This window comes from Vombatus ursinus, unplaced genomic scaffold (assembly GCF_900497805.2).
Source record: "Vombatus ursinus unplaced genomic scaffold, bare-nosed wombat genome assembly UNPS02001419.1, whole genome shotgun sequence".
Classification (NCBI taxonomy): Eukaryota; Metazoa; Chordata; class Mammalia; order Diprotodontia; family Vombatidae; genus Vombatus; species Vombatus ursinus.
The window spans coordinates 565,445-585,356 of record NW_020941197.1 but is presented as its reverse complement, the minus strand read 5'-3'; the positions used below and the strand labels follow the sequence as shown (position 1 = coordinate 585,356).

Below are 19,912 nucleotides of genomic sequence, written 5' to 3'. Positions count from 1 at the left end.
CAGAGCTGGCCCTCGACATCTCCCCCTTTTAATTTTTGTTGAAGCTTGAGGTGAAGAATGTCTGTGGCTAGAGATTTTAACCATGACTTTATCAGTGCAGCTGCACACGGGAGAACAAGGATTAATAAAACTAATATTAATAAAAGAAATAAAAGTAATAAAAACTAGGATTAATAAAAATTAATAAAATTAATAAAAATTAAACTAGGATTAATAAAATTCCCCAAGAAAAAAGGTGAAGTAATAAATCAGTGATATTTTTGGAAATATTTAACAAGGCCAATTTTTCTAAGATTTCTTGTGCTAAATTCTGAGGATGAATCCCTGGGAATAGACTGTCGGAAATAGCCTGGGTTACATTTATAAGAAAAGATAAATCAGCTGCATAACTGCTATTTTGCCAAAAGATAAGATATTATTATTAGATAAGAATCTAATGATTCTTTATACTATCCCAATGTACTATACTAGAGTTATAAGCTATAGGAGTAACACATATCATAGTAAAATGATAATCACATTTCAATTTCGCTCTAAATACTGATTCTGCAAGTTCTTCTCCAATATATAGCACAGATTGCTCTAACAGATTAACTTTATATGATAAATCCCTATCAATAGCTTCTTGAGCTCATAAGGCTAAGCTAATATTTTTTGCAAGCTCATTTACAAATCATGCATCTTGTATCTCTGACTGCAATGCAATAAAAGACAGGGTGGATATAATAATTAAGGAAGCGACAGAAATTAATCCAGTAATGAGAAGCCCAACAAATCTTTTTTGACCTGTGTAGTGATGATGAGATGAGTTGAAGGACATGTTCCCTAGAAGATTGGAACCATTCATGAGAAAGGTTAGTGGGAAAAAACAGCAAAGGATGGTTGCTCAACCAATAGAACAATTTTGTCATTTTGATCAATACATTGCTTGATAATACAATTAAGACAGGTTACATTCCATTCTAAAGTACTGGATTGTGTCAAGTTCACAAATCCAGGTTCTAAACTATTGGAGAAGGAGGAAGCTATCATAAATGCTTGAGGGGTTTTATACAAGCTTTAAAGGAAAATAAGTCCAATGCTGGTCACAATGTCCATATAACGGTTGGGTAGAGAGCAAGGGAATCATTGCAAGTCTTTTCTTTCTCTTCATAGTTCGCTTCCGTTTTTGCTGCAGGTTCAATTCCTTCATCTGGGCAGTGAGCAGTGGAACAGGCTCGAACATTTTTCTCTGGAATCCAGACAGGTTTATCAAAGGTTTCTGGAAAGACACAAACATACCCTTGCCCCCAGGTTAGTAATGGATCTGGATCTTCCCACTTCCCTGTAAGTGGGTCCTTCCACATAACTCTGGCTTCAGGAAACCTTCATTTTTGAAAGTGTTTTTCTGCAGGTGCAATCCAATCTTTATTGACATTCAAAAAATTTAAGGTATATAAAACCTGGGCTAATTGTCTGGAGGGGGTAGTAGTCCACAATTTGGAGGGTTAGGAAACAAAAATATTATGACTTTTTCAAGTCTAGATTAACAGTATAAGTGCACTAGATTCAGAATCAGGAGAATGGGTTTAACACAAATTAGTTGTATGATCATAGGCAAGTCTCAACCTCTCCAAAGCCATTTCCTTTTCTATAAAATGAGGATTATAATTCTGGTACTTCCTACATCATCAGGTTAATTATTCTGAGGTAAGTGCTTTATAAACCTTAAAACCATATGTAAATCATTATTATTTGGAATGGAAAACCTGCTTTCAGAAGAGCACTGGCTCCAGAATTAGAGGATGTGAGTTCGAATTTCACCTCTGACACAACTTGTGTGACCTTGGGCAAGTCACATCACATTTCTAGGATCAAGTTTCTTTGACCGTAAAAGCAGAGGTTGAATTAGATAAGGCAAGCATAATAGTGATAGCATTTTTCATTTCTCATTGAGGATGGTAGTGAAAGTAGAGGCTGGATTAGACATCCACTGAGGACCATCCCATTTCCAGAATTATGATCCTATGACTCTGTGAATCCCAGCTCTCTTCTTTACTACTTGTTTGAGGCGGGAGGGGAAGAGAAGGAGGAGGAAGACGGTGACGATGGCTACTAGGGATATTAGAGTATATCTCTAAGTCTCCTTTCATCCCTAAATCCCATGGTGCAATGACTTGACATAGTTTAGACAAGTATCTTGGGATTAGTCCTTGTTATTCTTCCTCCTCACAATTTATATTAAATTCATCTAAAATGTTCTTTATTTAGTTCTAGGGCTCCCATGAATTTTTCAGATAGAAAAAAATAGGAAAAAAACTCAGGGAGAAAAAGGGATCCGTGTGTAGTGGGGCAAGGGCAAGGCCTCAGTATTCATAATTTTACCCCTGCTTGGTTTTTGTTCCTGTAACCAAATCATTTAGCCTTCTGTTTTTCAATCTGTACTCCAGAGAAAACAATCGCTCCACAAATGCATATTGAAACCATAAATGCTAACTAGTAATTATTCATAGAATTCAATGTGCATCATTATTTTCTATATCACTGATAACTACCATCAGTAGGGAGAAGGGGAGTAGGATAAAGGTTCCAAGATCTCCCAGCTCTTCTCATCGGCAAAAGTTTTAGTTTGTTTAACAATAATATAATTCATTAATTCATTGAACAAATATTTATTGAACACCTGCTGGGTCCTAGAATAAATTTCATTTTTCTCTACTGTTTATAACACTGTTATCCCACAGCTTCTAATAAATTTCATTTTTCTCTATGGTTTATAACATTGTTATCCCACAGCTTCTAAAGATGAAAGCAAAGCTTAACAGAAGTGATGATGGGAAAACAGGCCGGAAACACCAGAGACTAAAGCTTCACCTACAAATGAATGAAAATGTTTTGGGGGGACTAAACTGCAGAATTGGAGGACACGTAAAATGGGAGAAGGGAATAATGAGACAGAAGAGAATGTATCCCACAGTTTCACTCCCTAGCCATCAGTGAAATTCCTAAATAAAGCAGAATCCCTGAAATTCATTCAGAGAAAGTAACATGAAGCAATCCTTATTTAGCCTCCTATAGTTTCCTTTTCATAGAGGACTAAGACTAAAGACAATCATGTTGATTATTAATGATAATAATCTGGGTCCCCCATAAAATGGAGAACTAGATATTTTCTCCAATCTTCACAACCTATCAAAACTCCCCAAAAGAATAATTACACACAAAAGGTAAACTAATTTCTGCTGTCTCCACTAACAATTGGCAGACCAAACCCTAATCCCTAACAAGTTTATTCATCATTCCCAACCCCACAAGACCCCACGCTTTAGCAGGGTGGCACAATACAGCCTTATAATCTGCAATTCACTCAGAAATTCTTTGTTGCCACCACAGTCTTGGACAATACATCCACTGCCACTGTCCTCAAGCCACTATTTTGTGGCAACAAGCAACAGAACTTTGCTCCCACCCCACACTTACTCTGATTTCAGGAATAGCATGTGTGCTATTCCTCTAAGGCAACACTCAACTAGAGAGCTATGGAACAAAGGGAACTAGAAGAGGAGACAAGTGAGCAAGGTGTGTGGAACTCCATCAGGTCTGAAGAAAAGGGGAGTGGCATTCAACTGAGGTGAATCCTATCTCCCAAGAAGTTACTTGGGACAGCAACTGAGGACTGTGAGAAGCAGAATGAGGCTGAAAGAACTTTAAGGTTCAGCCCTAAGGAGATTTGGTGCCAAAATAGAAGGAATCAGAGAGTGAAAATAGGGGAATGTGGAGGAAGGGGAGGAGAATGGAACTTAGCAAATATCTCAGAATTTTAAAAGCTCAGTTAAAAACCTTGATAACTTAATAGGAAATGTATTAATAACAGTAGAGAAAATGGCCTCAAGGAAACCTAAACAAGCCCAAACATCTCTGAATAAAAATTTCAGGAAGACAAAGGAAAATGAATCAACCATAATGAGGCAGAGAATACTATGGATACCCAAGAGGGCATGGAACAAGAATAGATGTTCCTAAATGGTTCAAGAGAAAAATAAGAATCGCGAATAAAGAATTTATGACCTTCATAGAAAAAATATTAGTAGAATAGAAAAACCTTGATTCACAATTGTAAGTCTCTCCCAAGAAATGAAAGAGAGAATAGAAGATTGGGAATGCAAATCCACAGAAGTGAAAGACAATCTGGAAGAAGAGAAGATAATAATAATAATAACAATACTTTTTAAAATCATGTTCTTTATACCAGTGAAACCTAATGATCTTGAAAATAGGATGCATAGAGACAATTTTATAATTCTAGTTCTCCCAGGAAAACATGACAAGTCAAGAAATCTAAGTACTACAATGCGAAAAAAAAAAAAAAAGATACAAGAAAATGACCCGGAATTTCTGAACACAAAAAGCAAAGAGCCAATTGAAAGAATCCACAGACCACTTCTGGGGGACAGAGGAGGGAAACTACATTACAAATTCCAAGATACATAAAGGTTAAATTTTTAAACTCCAGTGACAAACAACAAATTCTGTAAGTGACCAGGAAAAAGACCTTCAAATATAAAGAGAAGGAAATTTGAATAACAAAAGACCATTCTGTACCCTCAGAAACTGCAGGATGAAATGAAATGTGTTCCAAAGAGCAAAGAAACTCAAGTTGAAACCCAAACTGACATACTCTGAAAAGCTGAGCTTATTCATCCATAAAAAGATGGACATTTAATAAGAGAGGCGTTTAAAGCATTCCTACCAAAAGAGAGAGAGATCAGAATTGATTTGCTTTTCACATATGCCAAACAAGCCAGAAACACAAAAAAGATAAACAAATATATTAACCAAGGAAGACACATTACAAAATAAATTACCCTAGTAGGGGGAAAAGCATAAAGAGAAGGACAGCTATGGGGTTAAAAACAACAGCAGCAGCAACATCAATAACAACAGCAAAAGGAGTATTATGGTATTCATTCTAAAATTTCACACAAAGACAAGGATGAAAGCAAAGCTTAACAGAAGTGATGATGGGAAAATAGGCCAGAAACACCAGCGACTAAAGCTTCACCTACAAATGAATGAAAATGTTTTGGGGGGACTAAACTGCAGAATTGGAGGACATGTAAAATGGGAGAAGGGAATAATGAGACAGAAGAGAATGTATGCTGTACCCTAATCAAGCTGATGATAAACAATGAAGGGAAAATTTCTATAGACTCTCAGGAAGAAGGTCTATCGGAGAATGTGCTAGGTGGCACCATAATGCATAGAATGCCAGGCCTAGAGTCAGGAAGACTCTTCTTCTTGAGTTCAAATCTGGCCTCAGACACTCACTAGCTGTGTGACCCTGAGTAAGTCATTTGACTCTGCCTGTTTCCTCATCTGTAAAATTAACTGGAGAAGGAAATTGCAAACCACTACAGTATCTTTCCCAAGAATACCACAAATGGGGTCACAAAAAGTAGAACACAATTAAAAAGACTGAACAACATGAGAATGGGTGTGGTCATTAAGAAAGACTTCAAACACAGGCAAAGAAAATGGAAGTCTTAATTTCTTAATTGAGTGGTGGGATGAGGCCCCACTGAAGGACACTCCCTTGCAGATCATCTATAATGGGAGATCATGACCTCACAATGGATATAATCTGCAAGTATTTAATATGTGTCTAGAGAGATCATTACCCCCTGAGAAAATGTACCCCAATAGATAGCATCCTGCCTCAGGACAAAAGGAATCAGAATTCCTGGAAGTAACTGACATCTAGAGGAGTGTGAGAGTATGGATCCAGAAGAAGGTTTCATGAAAAATGAGGGGAAATTTTATCGAGAGGAGAGGCCCTAGGTAGCATTGTAGATAGATACAGTGCCAGGTATAGAGTCAAAAAGACCTGATTTCAAATCTGTCCCCAGACACTCAGTAGCTGGATGACCCTGAGCACATCACTTAACCCCTATTTTTCTAAGTTTTTTCATCTGTAAAATGGGAATAATACTTCCCACAGTTGTTGTGAGGATCAAATGAGATAATAAAGTGCTTACCACAGTGCCTGACACAGAGTAAGCACTATATAAATATTAAGTATCATCATCATCATCATTATGAGGGGGTATTAATGAACTACAAAAATGGGGCAAAGTAAAATTCTACCCTAAACCACTAATTCTATCTTCTCTATTTTTGTTCAGTAATTCATTCTTATATAAGTGGAGCAAAATAGAATAAAAAAAAGACCATAATATAAAAACTGTTTAGAAGAGGGACCTCAAAAGAGGTATTTTAAAGGATTTAATTCCATGAGGAATACACAGATTAAAGAAGGAATAAATATTAGGACAATGAATCAAAGAAGGAAAGTTTAGAATAGCCAGAATAGATAGAGAATTGATGAAGAGAACAAGGAAAGGAAATCCTTTCTAGAAAAAGCCACAGAAATTTTTAAAAGCTTAACAAGAAGGAGGAGGAAGAAGAGGAGAAGGAAGAGGAGAAGCAGGAAAAGTAGGAGGAGAAGGAGGAGGATGAGGAGGAGGAGAAAGAAGAAGAAGAAGAAGAAAGTTGCTGAAGGGAAAAAAGAGAGGGGGTGATTTTACTTGACTACTAAACAGAGAAAAAAGAGGGAAAGAAATAGATAAATGGACAAAAGGAATAAAGAAAAATGAATTAATGTAAATAAAACTCCAAAATTAGGGAAAGATATGGCAAATGCAGGGGTGGGGGGAGATTGAGGGTAAAGAAATAAGAGCCTCTAGTAATCGAGTTGCCTTTAAAATAGATTTTTAAATAATTTTTTAAAAAATTTAAAATAATTTTTAAAAAATTTCTGAAGAGACAAAGCACTGCCTTTACTGGGAAAGGAACAACAGAAATAAAGGAAAGTCCCAACTCAGAAAAAAAAATTAGAAAAAATGGAAAAAAATAAAAACCTAATTCTTATAACTTTAAATGTCAATGGAGTAAACATTCCAAGAAAATGTAAGTGAGTGAGATTGGATTAGAAAACAAAATTTCACAATCTGTAGCTTACTAACAACAAGATTAAAAATTATCTACAAAGAATAAAAATGAGAGGTTGGGACAAAATTCACTATGTATCAGGTAATTTTTAACAAGCAAGATTTTTAATCATTACATCAAAGTAAAAGCAAAATTCATAATATAAAAAGAGATAAATAAGGAAACTACATTATACTGAAAAGAATCATAGACAACAAATCAATATCAATAATAAACTTAGATGTTATAAATGCCTTCAGCATCTAAATTTGAAAAGGAAAAATTAACTAAATTATAAGACATATTAACACAACAATAGCAAGAGACTTTAATGTCCACCTACAAATTTTGGATAAATATAGCAGAAAGATAAACAAAAGGGAAAGCATAGAATTTAATATATTCTTTAAAAATTAGAAGCAGCTCATGATCTTTTAAATGGTACTGCTAAAGAATATACATATACACATATATTTTTTCAATACCACATGGAACTTTTACAAAAAAAAATACCATGTATTAGGGCATAGAGATATCACCAAATAACTGCTTTTTTAAAAGCAGAAATAGTAAAAAAAAAATCCTTTACATGCCATAATATAATAAGCATAGTAATCAAGTCAGGAAGCACAAGAGACCCAATGGAGACTTAACAATGAACAACTAAATAATGTGTGGATTGAAGAACAAATCACAGAAACAATTAATAATTACATTAAAGAAAAGTATAATGACAAAACAATGTAAAATTTCTGGGATGCTGCTAAAACAGTCCTCAGTGGGGAAATTATATCCCTAAAAGCATACATTAACAAAATAAAAATGAGACAATTAATGAACTAGTATTCACTTTTAAAAATTAATAGACCATCAAATACACACAAAATAAGCACAAAAGGTGAGATACTGAAAATTAGAAGAAATATAGACAAACTGAAAATGAAAAGATAAATATAACTAAAATCCATCCTTTGAAAAGATTAAGAAAACAGAAAAACCTGATTTTTTTAAAAAGCAGAAAATTAAGTCAACAAAATAGCAAAGTGAAATCACAACAAAATTAGAAGAAATGAAAATAATTATCAGAAACTACCATACACAATCACATGCTAACAAAATTAATAATACAAAAGAAATAGAGGAATATCTTCAAAAATATAACATCCAAACTAACAGAAAACCAAATAGACATCTTAAATAATTCAATCTAGAAAAGGCAATATAACTCTCTGTAAAGAAACTAACAAAGAAAAAAAAGTCCAGTGAATGCACAGGAGAATTCTTTCAAACTTTTAGAGCATACGTAGTACAACTATTTCATATACACATATATTTCTCAAAAATTGATAAAGAAAGCACCCCACCAGACTCTTTAATGAGACAAATATAGTCCCAATACCTAAATCAGGGAAAAATAAAAAAGAAAGAAAACTATCAACCAATATTATTTATGAATATGAGTTCAAAATTTTAAAATAAAATCATGTCAAATAAACTATAGCAATTCACTCAAGAAAACATTCTTTATAACAAAGCTGGATTTATACCATGGACACAAGGATGATCCAATATGAGGAAAATAATCAACATGATAAATCATATTATAAACAAAAATATCTCAAACCACATGCTTATCTCAGTAGATACAGAAAAAAAAAAACTTGGACAAAGTGAAACACTCATGCTTTTAAAAGAAAATCACACAAAGTATAGCAATAGAGAGAACTTTTTACTATCATAAAAAAGTATCTTCCTGAAGCCAAAAGTATCATATGGGATAGAAATTTTCTCCTTTAATACAGGAGGAAAGCAAGAATGCCCACTTTCCCTACTATTATTTGATAGAGTCTAAGTGGGACAGTGAGTCTCACTGGACTTGAATTTAGGAAGACCTGAATTCAAATCCACTCTCAGACACTTAATAGCTGTGTGATACTTGATAAGTTACTTAATCTCACTCAGCTTCAGTTTCTTCATCTATAAAATGGAGATAGTAATAGCATTTACCTACCAAGGTTATAAGGATGAAATGAGATATTTGTAAAGTAATTTGAAAACCTTAAAATCACTACAACAATGTTAGTTTTTTCTGGTATTAGAAATTGCAACAAAAGAGAAGAGAAAGAAAATCAAGGTGTAAAGATAAGTAAAGAGGAGATGTAACTAACTTTTTTTTTTGTTTATAGCATAATGGTTTACTTAGAAAATCCTAAGGAATCAGCAAAGATCCCAATTGAGATAATAGCTTAGAAAAGTGACAGTTTACAAAATAAATTCACAAAAATCAACTGCATTTCTATATAACCCAATAGGCAGTAAGAGAAATCGAAATCCCATTCCAAGTAACTACAAAATGCATGAAATATCTAGATATCAATCTTTTGAAGCACAAAAAAGACTTACATAGATTTCATTACTAAGTTCTCCTTCAAGAATTTTTTTAAAAATTTAAATAGCTGGAAGAATGCCTATGTTTGGGTTATACCAATATAATTAAAATGAAAAAACTATCAAAGATAATTTACAGTTTTAATGATATATTAATCAAACCATCAAAGGGATACTTAACAAAACTCAAAATAAAAATGAAATTCATTTGAAGAAACAGGAGATCTATAATATCAAGAGAAATAATAAAAAGGTAAAGATAAAGAGCAAATGGCACTGCTCAAGCTCAAACTATATTATGAAGCATCAGTAATCAAATTCATATAGCACTAGTTTGAAAATTGAAAAGTAGATCAATGGAACTGATTAACAAAGGAGAAATAGAAATGATGGAATTCAACAAGCCAGTGTTTGATAAAACAGAAAATATAATTACTTTAAAAGTAACTAACTACTGTCAATTAAAAAAAAAACCTTCTGAGAAAACAAGAAAGCAGTCTGACAGAAATTAGGTTTGGATCTACATCTAACATCACATTCCACAATAAATTCAAAATGGATATATATTAAAACTCATACCACAAGCAATTAGAAGAGAAGCAGATCTTATAACTTTTATAATAATAGGTAGAAGATATGTTCTTAACTAAACAAGGGATAGAGGCAATTGCAAAAGATAAAATGCATAACTATGATTACAAGAAACAGAAAAGCTTCTGCATAAACAAAATGAATGTATCTAGGAAAAGAGATGTAGTAGAACAGGAAAAAAAACTTTGTATCAAATTTCTCAGGTAAAGTTTTAGTATCCGAATTATATAGACAAATAAGTAAAACAGATCACACACACACACACACACGCACACACACACACACATATGCATGAAAACCATATGAAAGAATGTTTCAAATCACTAATAATAGAGATGCAAACTAAAACAACCTGAGGTTTTGTCTCACACTTTGTAAATTAATAGAGATAACAAAAAATAGGAATAGTAAAAATTGGAGAGGTTGTGGGAAGATAAGCCCATTAGTAAAACTATTGGTGAAGCTATGAGTCAGTTTAACCATTTTTGAAAGCAATTTAGAATTATACAAATAATGGGACTAAAATGTGTCTTTGAGACAGAGATTCCACTATTAGGATTATCAAGAGGTTGTTAACAAGAAGTCCCTAACATGTGCCATATTTATAGCAGCACTTTTTGTGGTAGCAAAAGATTACAAACAAAGTAGACAGCCATGGATTGGATAATGATTAAACAAATTATAGTACATGAATTTAATTAAATATTATTGCACTATAAGCAAGAGGAAATACGGTGAATACAGAGAAATGTGAAAAGAATTGCATGATCTGATACAGAGTGAAATAATCAGAGCCAAGAAGATAATATATAAAATGACTAAAACAATGTAAATGGAAAGAATTACAGAACAATCAAAAGGAAATGTTGCAAAATGGCAAAGAAAAAAATTATCTCATTTATAATGTTGAGACTCTCAAGTTAGAGAAATGCACTTTCAAAATTACTAAGAATCTAAAAGGGGAGGCAAAATAAAGAATGTCTTATAAAATAAAGTTGCAAGGTAACAATCTCTTTGTTCTCCAGTCCCTTAATTTCCTTCAGTTTTGCAGCCTTTCATTCTATTCCATTGCTTCCTTTTTCTCTTCTTCCCAGAGGAAATATGTGTGTGTATACATATATGCATTATGTATATATATATACATATATATGTATGTATGTATATGTATATGTATATATACTGCAATTATACCATCCTGAAGAATAAAGGGTAGAGTTCCTTCCTATTTGAAGAAACTTCCTCAGTTACACAAATGTTTAATATGCTATCTTAAAGTCCAGAAGACACTAAGACTAAGGCTGACCTTAGGACTAAGCAGAAAAAGTGGTTTCTTACATAGTGTAGTAGAAGGCCACTGTGTTCCAGAGCTGGCCCTATCTTCAGGGTTTCAGCAAGGAATTTCCTAAGGGTAGTCACTGCTAAACATACCCTTTCTCACTTATCCTTTCCCCAAGTCTCTGAGAAACAAGACAATACGAGGCAATGTGGTCCATATAGTGGAGTGCTGAAAATGGAGTCACAGGCCAAGAGGTCAGATTCCAATTCTCCCATATACCTTCGTGACCTTGGGCAAGTTACTCGACCTCTGTTGACCTCAGTTTCTTCATTTGTGTAATGAGATAGTTGGACTGAATGACCTTCACTATCTCTTCCAGCTCTAGATCTATGAATCTATGAACAAGAATCCCTTCCCTCTGAGGCCTAGAAGGCAGCAGAAATTCCACGCCACACCTCTGACTAGAATCCATGCTTTAAATACTTTTTCAAGTAACATGGAAATTTAGCTCACGGCAGAGAATCCAGGATTGACTGCTGGGCAAAGTAATTAAATAAATTATCAGCATAGCTATTACTTTGATCCATTGACTTAGTAAATTAAAGGGGGATGTAGACTTCATACATGTTAATTTGATTTTTGTTTGTTTGTTTCATGAGAGAGCATTAAAGAAGTGCTAAGTTAGTTCCTGAGATTATCCCCTCTCAAGCAAAATTAAGGTAGCTGCCTTGCATAGTATTTAAATTGTCTTCTAAAATATAATTTTTAATAATTCAAATCTTCTAGGGGAGGTAGCTTAGTAGAAAAACTTCACATAAACCTGGTTAGTTGAGGATTTATCTATTTGAACACGAACATGATTTTTATTGTAACCATTTTGGGTGGACATCTTTCTAAAATATATCACATGCTTCTCTGCCTTCCTAAACAAAGTATGCTGAACAGGATTTTATCTTTTCTTGATGGTCTAGTAATCGTTAGGAACATGAGTAATTATACTATAAAACAATATAGGGTACTAGGTAGTATTACTGAGCAGAGAACTGGACAAAAAGCCAGGAAAGTTCTGTTATAGAAAGTAAAATTTGAGCTAAGTTTTGAAAGAAACCAAGAAAGTCAGAGTCCAAGGTGAAGAGGAAAGCATTTCAGGCATGAAAGACAGCCAGTGAAAATGCATAGAGTGCAGAGGTGGAATTTTGTATGTGAGGTCAGTGTAACTGGTTTGCATAATGCATAGAGGAGAGTAATTCCAATATAAAAATACTAGAAAGGTAGGAAGGAGCCAGGTAGTAACAAGTTTTAAATGCTAAGCAAAGCATTTTCCATTTGATCCTGGAAACAATAGGAACCACTGGACTTTATTAAGTTAGAGGGGTGACATGATTAGACCTGTGGTTTAGGAAAATCAGTTTGGCAGTATCAATTACAGTGTGGAGGCAGATGAGGAAAAGACACCACCAATTTGAAGGCTATTGTCATAGCTCAGGTGAGAAGTGATGAAGACCTGAATTATGGTGGTAGCAGGGACTTATGTGAGAGGTGTTGTGAATTTCAGAATAGTGTAGAATCTCAAAGGTCAATCAATATGAAAGCAGGAATCAAAATTACAACATTCTAAACAAATGGTCATTAAGTTCTGCTTTGATATTTCTCCAATAAATGGCAACTTACTCCCTCCCAAGGTTGTCAGAATAACAATCTATAGCAATTTCCCGTCCTCTTCTAATGGCTGTTTCTATTCTGTGAGGTGCTTGGACACCACGTAATAAAGCAAGTTAGAATGGGGTTCAAGCAGGCTTTAAATGAAGGCCTAAAGTACTTTTCTACAAGTCTTGTGGATAAGCTTTGTGTGCACAAACTTTTTGATATCTACCTTGACTACCCGGAGGCCTTTCACATTTCCTTCCTGGTTCTTAACTATGTTACAGAGAAATGAGGATTTCAGATAATCCAATTCTGGATAGGTAAGGTATTGCTACAAGAAGTTGTATTCATACTTGTAGTTTTGATAAAGTGTGTCAAAAAAAAGTTTTGATAAAGTGTATTGAGGGAAATTTAAGTGAGTAAAGCCAAGATCAGATTAGTTTATATACATTTCCTATGTAGAAATTACTATATAGAGCATCAATTTGTGGTTTATCAAGAATCACAACCACCTAGATTTCTGTGGCCATGCCCAGAAGAAGGCTCAAAAGTTGAGGAGCAGTAGAAGACTACAATTTATGGCACTACTCACACCCTTCTCTAACTTCAGATCCTCATTGAGATCTTACAAACCAAAAAAAAAAAAAACTGCATTAAAAGGTGGGAATACTTCTTAAAATGGCACAAAGTATCAAAAATCTCAGAAGAAGCATCGTCCTAGGTCAGGGGTGGAGAACCTGCAGCATCAAGGCCACATGTGGCCTTCTAGGTGTTTGAGTAGGGCCTTTTGACAGTCCAAGTTTTACAGAACAAATCTTTTTATTAAGGGGATTTGTTTTGTGAAGTTTGGATTCAGTCAAAGGGCTGCATTGAGGGCCTAGAGGGCCACATGTAGCCTCAATGGTCATAGGTTCCCCCCGCCCCTTTCCTAGGTAAAAAGGAAACAAAACATACATACACATATGCAATATATTATATGTATGTATATATATACATACATGTGTATGTGTGTGTGTGTTTGTGTGTGTGTGTAGAGATATAGCTAAAGAGATAGATAGATGGTGCATAGATAGATGGTGCAGTGGATAGAGCACTGGTCCTGGACTCAGGAGGACCTGAGTTCAAATCCGGCCTCAGACACACACACAAAAAAAAGTTCACTAGCTGTGTGACCCTGGGCAAGTCACTTAACCTCATTGCTTAGCCAAAAGAAAGAAAAAGAGAGATAGATAGATAAATAGGTGAATGGATGGATGATAGATACATTTCAATGGTACAGTCTCTCACTCTTCTACCCTCATTTCAGCAGTGGCCTCTTTGCAGCATCTTCATCTCTTTCTTACAACAATTTATACATCTAACTGGGATGCCAAAACCCCTGGGCCTACAGTCAGGCAATCTTTACCAAACGGACTAAGTAGGCAACTGCCCACACAATTGGATCTGAGAGTACTATGCCCTCCTTCAACTTCCCACACAAAACTGTCATTCTACCTTCAGACAAGAATTCTTTTGTATCTTGAAGGTTTTTCATCTTCAAGTCCCTTATTAAAATGCAAATATTCCTGAAAGGCATTCCATTTTAAGCCTTTATAAGTTAATGCCTCAGAACAATAGCTTTAGAGCTACAAGGGACCTTAGGAATTCTCTAGTCTCCTCACTTTACAGAGGAGAGTTCCAGAGACGTTAATTTTCTAGACCAAGGTCAGTCAGTTAACAATTATTTATTAAGTACCTACTATGTTTCAGATACCATGCTAAGAGCTTGGAATAAAAATAAATTAATTAATTAATTAAAATAAATTAAAAAACCAAAAAACCGTTCCTGCTCTCAAGAAGCTCATAGTCTAATGGGAAAGACAACATGCAAACAATGTATAAACAAGACATATCCAGGATGAATTGGAGTTAATCTCAGAGGGAAGGCACTAAGATTAAGAAGGGCTAGGAAAAGCTTCTTGCAGAAAGTGAGACCTTAGCTGAGACATAAAGGAAACCAGAAGAGCCAGGAAGTGGAAATGAGGAGGGAGAGAGAGCTACAAGGCACAGGGAAGTCATTCAGGGGGTGGTCTTCATGACTTCCTTTAACCTCAAACTTCCTAGTTTTCCTTACTACTTCATTGTGGCATTGCAGCCATAGATTAACTTAAACATCTTTGAAACTTTTGTTTCAGATTCTTTAAAAATAAGAAATTATGTATTTTACTTTATCCTAATAATAAGAAATTATTCAAAGCTGATTTCTACAGGATATGCAGACCAATTCAATACATTTGAACAAACATGTAATTAGTACTTATTGTGTGCTCAGCATTATGTTAGGTGTTCTCAGAGATGCAAAGTTCAGATAAGTCACCATCTTTGCTCTCAATGATCATATGGTCTAGCTGCATAGGTTCCAAAGTGGGTGATACCACCCCCTGGGGGGTGCTGGAATGATCTAGGGGGATGGTAATAGCCTCAGGTACAATTGGGGGGCGTTGAATAAAAATTAGGGTGCAGTGAAAGCACAAGGAAAGAAGAGAAGAAAATTTTGAAAAATCGTTCACACATTTCATCTATTGTGTAACAAAGTTAAAGTTGCAGTGATTACATTGTTTTCCGAATAAACACATAAAATACTAGTTGTAATCAATCAGTGGTCAAGTCTACCAACAGGTCTTAACAAGCAAATGTTGGCAAGTGAGCTACTCATGCATTGTCAGGAAGTCCAGAATGCATTGGCAGGAATATATGCATGTAAAGACTTGTTTACAATCCGATACTATGTGGTTACATGCTATAATATTGCATCATCAAAATTTCAGTGCAGGGAAAAAAACTCAAATTTACAATAAATTCTTAAATGTGAGATGAGTATTTTTTTTAATTTATATTTTTTTGAAATGACTCAAATTTCAAAAAAAAAATGTTAAAGAGTTAAAGAAAGATTTCCAGGAGGCACTGAGCAATTTTTTTTAAAAGGGGACTGTAGGCCAAATAAGTTTGGGAACTTTTGACATATATGTACAGAAATGTAGGTCCCCTTATAAGAAGGGAAAACAAATAGATGGCAAGAATTTGTTTACGGGTAAGTTAAGTCTTATAATCTCTCTCATGTTACACTGTGTAGACAACCACATACTTTACTTATGAAAAGGACCAATCTTGTCTTTCTGATTATATTATAATTCTGTCATGACATATTCCTGAAAGCTGGCCCTTTTTCTCCCTCAGATTATGGACTGCAACTTTCTCAAGCCACAGGCATTCATACAATAGAACAAGTCTTCTTTCTTTGATCTCTTTTGGGTATAAAAGGAGGACTTCTTTTATTCTATGAATGTCTGAGGCCTGAGAAAGTTACAATCCATAGTCTGGAGGAAACAAATAATCATTTCTCAAGAAGTCTATATTGCAGGAGAGACTATGGACAGAACTATTTCTAGGGTCTTTTTTATGATAGCAGGAAAACTGGAAACTAACAGAAAAGTCTAGCAATAAAGATATGGTTGAATAAGTTGTGGCATATGAATGTGATGGAGTGCTATTGTGCTATAAGAAATGAGAAAACAGGTGATTTCAAAAAGACATAGAAAGATCTATATGAACTGAAGGGCTAGGAAAGACTTCTTGCAGAAAGGGACTTTAGCTGAGACATAAAAGAAACCAGAGAAGCCAAGAGGTGGACATGAAGAGGAAAGAGAGCTACAAGGCAAAGTGATATAAACAGAACCAGTAGAATAATTTGTACAATACCAACAATACCAATTCTAAAAACAAACAATTATTTTGAAAACTAAAAAAACTATGATAGATATAATTAATATTCATGATTTCAGAGGACTGATGATTGATCATGCCAACTACTACAGAAAAATGATCATTTTAGGGAGCAGAATCTCTCTCACACATACAGCTATTAAGGATTTTTTTTTTGCTTGACTATGCATATTTTTATAAGAAGTTTGTTTTTTTTCTAATGAGCTGAGGATGGGAGGGAAAGAAAATATATTTCTGTTCACTTAAAAAAAAACAGGTGCAATGAATGTTACAGATGTAAAATATTGTATAATTTTTCAGATAACATCACACTTAACACTTATTTTTACAAGAAATCTTTGACAAAGGAGTAACCTGTAAATGTCTGTAATATAAAACAAAATACTGAAATAAGACTTAGAAAAAAAAGAAGGAAAAGCTCCTGCAATTCTTCACAGATCCCACCAAAATGTACATAGCCCACAAACATTTGTCTTGGGCTATACTGAATATTAAAATTATTTAACCACTAGAGGACACTGCTAGCCACCAGTCTGATCCTATTTATTATAAGCTCCAGAAACTAGGGGGCCCCATTGTTCACTCCACCCAATGCCAGACAGCTCTGAAGAAATGCAAACATCTCTATGGTCTCCAGAGAACTGATAACCTCTTTCTCCTGGTTCTGCTTTTTGCTGGGTGACAGCTACTTATCTCATTAGTCTAAGGGGCACAGTCAGTGGAGATTTATCAGGTCAGACCAGCTCTATAGCTCCCATCTCACAAGAAAAAAATCTTCTGTTCTCATTCAGCTGCATTTCATTAAGACCTAGTGACAGTAGCAAGACATAATGGAGTCAAATGTTTTAAAGTCTCATATCATAAGATTCTTTTTATAATAGAAGGAAAGAAAACTGAATGAAACAAAGTGAATCTTACAGGACCATATCCTAAGGCAAGTGCAATAGACTTCATGACAAAGATTAAATGAAAAATTGTATAAAATATTGATGACATTTAAAGCAGTCAAACAGATGAATTTGTATTTAATAAAATCACAAGTCTTCTTGGATTAAGCTAAACACACTAATTGAACTAAGCATTTACTATATTAATTTCAGATACTTTTGTCCCAACATAAAAAAAATATATATACAGATAACCATGCTACCGTATATAACTTTTTTTTTACTTACCCATAGATATAATATCAAAAGCATGGAATAAAATCATGATATATTTTAAAAATACCAGGTGACTGTGCCCACCGCTTTTTCCAGTTCCAGGCCTCCCACAAACTGTTGATAGGCATACCCTGAACCCAGAGTTTTAGGAAAGATACAGTTAAATTGTTTAGCCCTGTTAGCTGCACTCTCCTCTCTCCCAAAGAGCAAACAGAGGAGGTATGAAATAAAACACAGTTCTCAAATACTATTTCAATTTTGACCCCTAGAAGGGTCACAGTCAAGTTAGCTGAAGAACTAATGAATTTAGAATAACTTGGCTCTTCCTGGTAGTACAAGGACATAGATTTGGGGTCATTCCTAGCACAGAAAGAAAATCCTTGGGACATTTACGAGCAGCTTGGAGTCGATGGTCTCTAAGGTGTCTCTCATCTTCAAATCTATGATCCTATGACCCATGACTTCTTTCTACCTATTCTTTCATTTATATAACTCTTTCAGGTTCTCCTGCCTCTCTCTTTGAATTAGAAATCTATTCCTACCCAAAGGAACTGCAGTCGCATAACAGAAGACCATTGGCAGAGTCAGAGAAAACCTTCTTCTCTATGATAACCATTTGCACTGGTGACAGCATATTAAGGAATCATTTCCACTCCCAAGTAACTCTGATCCATAAATTTATTTCAATTTCCAGTTGGAGGAGATATCAGAGCTCATCTAGTCCAGAGGAAACTGAGCTCAGAGGCTGAGACTAGACCAAGGTCATATAGGTAGTAAGTAGCAATTACAGGATCTCTTTAGTGCTTTTTTTGCAGTAGGTCAGCATTATGGGCATGCCTACCAGATGCCTCATCAAATACTTGATGAGTATGGATAACCTGAGACATGAGCCCATGTTCATCAGCTGAGACATAAATATTACCTGTGTTACCAAGTATAATTATTTATTTATTATTACATGTTACTTACAGTCAGAGAATCCTAAATGCTTCCATTCTCAGGGCTGCTTACAGGAATTTTGCACTAAGGGAGCTCCAGAAATAGTGATGAGGGAACAAATTGCTCCTCTCAATCCCACATTGACTAAATGACCTGTCAATCATCATCAGTCATCCAACAATTATTTTAATGGGTTGTTTTATTGCAACTAACAGAACGTTTGCTGAATGACAAGACAGACAGATATGCAATGACCCAAAGTACAGGAATACATGATTTGCTTTCCTTATTCTCCTTCTCCCCACCAATTCACTATAAGAAGAAAGCTGTAAATAGAAGTCTGAAGATGAAAAATGGCATTTACAGAGCAACAGTAGGCATTTTGTTGTTGTTCAGTTATGTCAGACTCTTTACGACCCTATTTGGGGTTTTCTTGGCAAAGATACTGGAATGGTTTGTCATTTTCTTCTCCAGACAGAAGTGGAAACTGAGGCAAACAGGGTTCAGTGACGTGCCTAGGGTCACACAACTAGAAGCTGGATTTGAACTCAAGAAGATGAGTCTTTCTGACTCCAGGCCTGGTGCTTTATCCACTATGCCACCTAGATGCCCAACAATAGGCACTACCATCTGATCAATATAGGGATGAGAAGGAAGGGAGTTAGACAAAGTGGGAGAAAAGAAAATTCTGGGTGAGGGCCAAGTATTCACAAATGGAGCAACACCTTCAAAGTACCAAAATGATTTTCTCAAAGTTTAAGTCTGAATACGACACTTGCCCAAAAATTTCTTTAGCTTCTATGGACTCTAGAATCAAATACAAAATCTGTTTAGCATTTAAAGCTCTTCACAGCTTGTCCTTTTCTTATCTTTCCAAGGCCCCTTAGACATTTTTCCTCTCCATGAACTCTACTATCTTACCATACTGGCTTACTTGTTCAGCAAGCATAATGGTCAATCCATTCCCCATCTCTCTTGCCTTTTCACCAAAACACCCTCTCCCCCCGCCCCCGACTCCTCCCTCCTCAGATCTGGAATTCACTCTTACCTCACCTACCCTTCTCCTTCTAAGAACAAGTTCTTTCAAGACTCAGCTCTAGTGTCACTTTCTACATAAAGCCTCTCCTGATCTCTACTCTGATCCTTATCCCACTACTAGTATGCTTCCTAATAAAGCTATAGT

The 19,912-nt window shown here is 35.0% G+C and overlaps 1 long non-coding RNA gene across 1 annotated transcript in view; it reads right to left on the bottom strand.

Moving 5' to 3' along the window:
* Window positions 1–231: 231 nt before the first annotated feature.
* LOC114047154 overlaps window positions 232–19,912 on the bottom strand; it is a 186,682-nt gene continuing 167,001 nt past the window's right edge. Inside the window, exon 4 of the long non-coding RNA XR_003569582.1 lies at window positions 232–1,261. This is a non-coding gene — a long non-coding RNA (uncharacterized LOC114047154). The remainder of the gene's footprint in view (window positions 1,262–19,912) is intronic.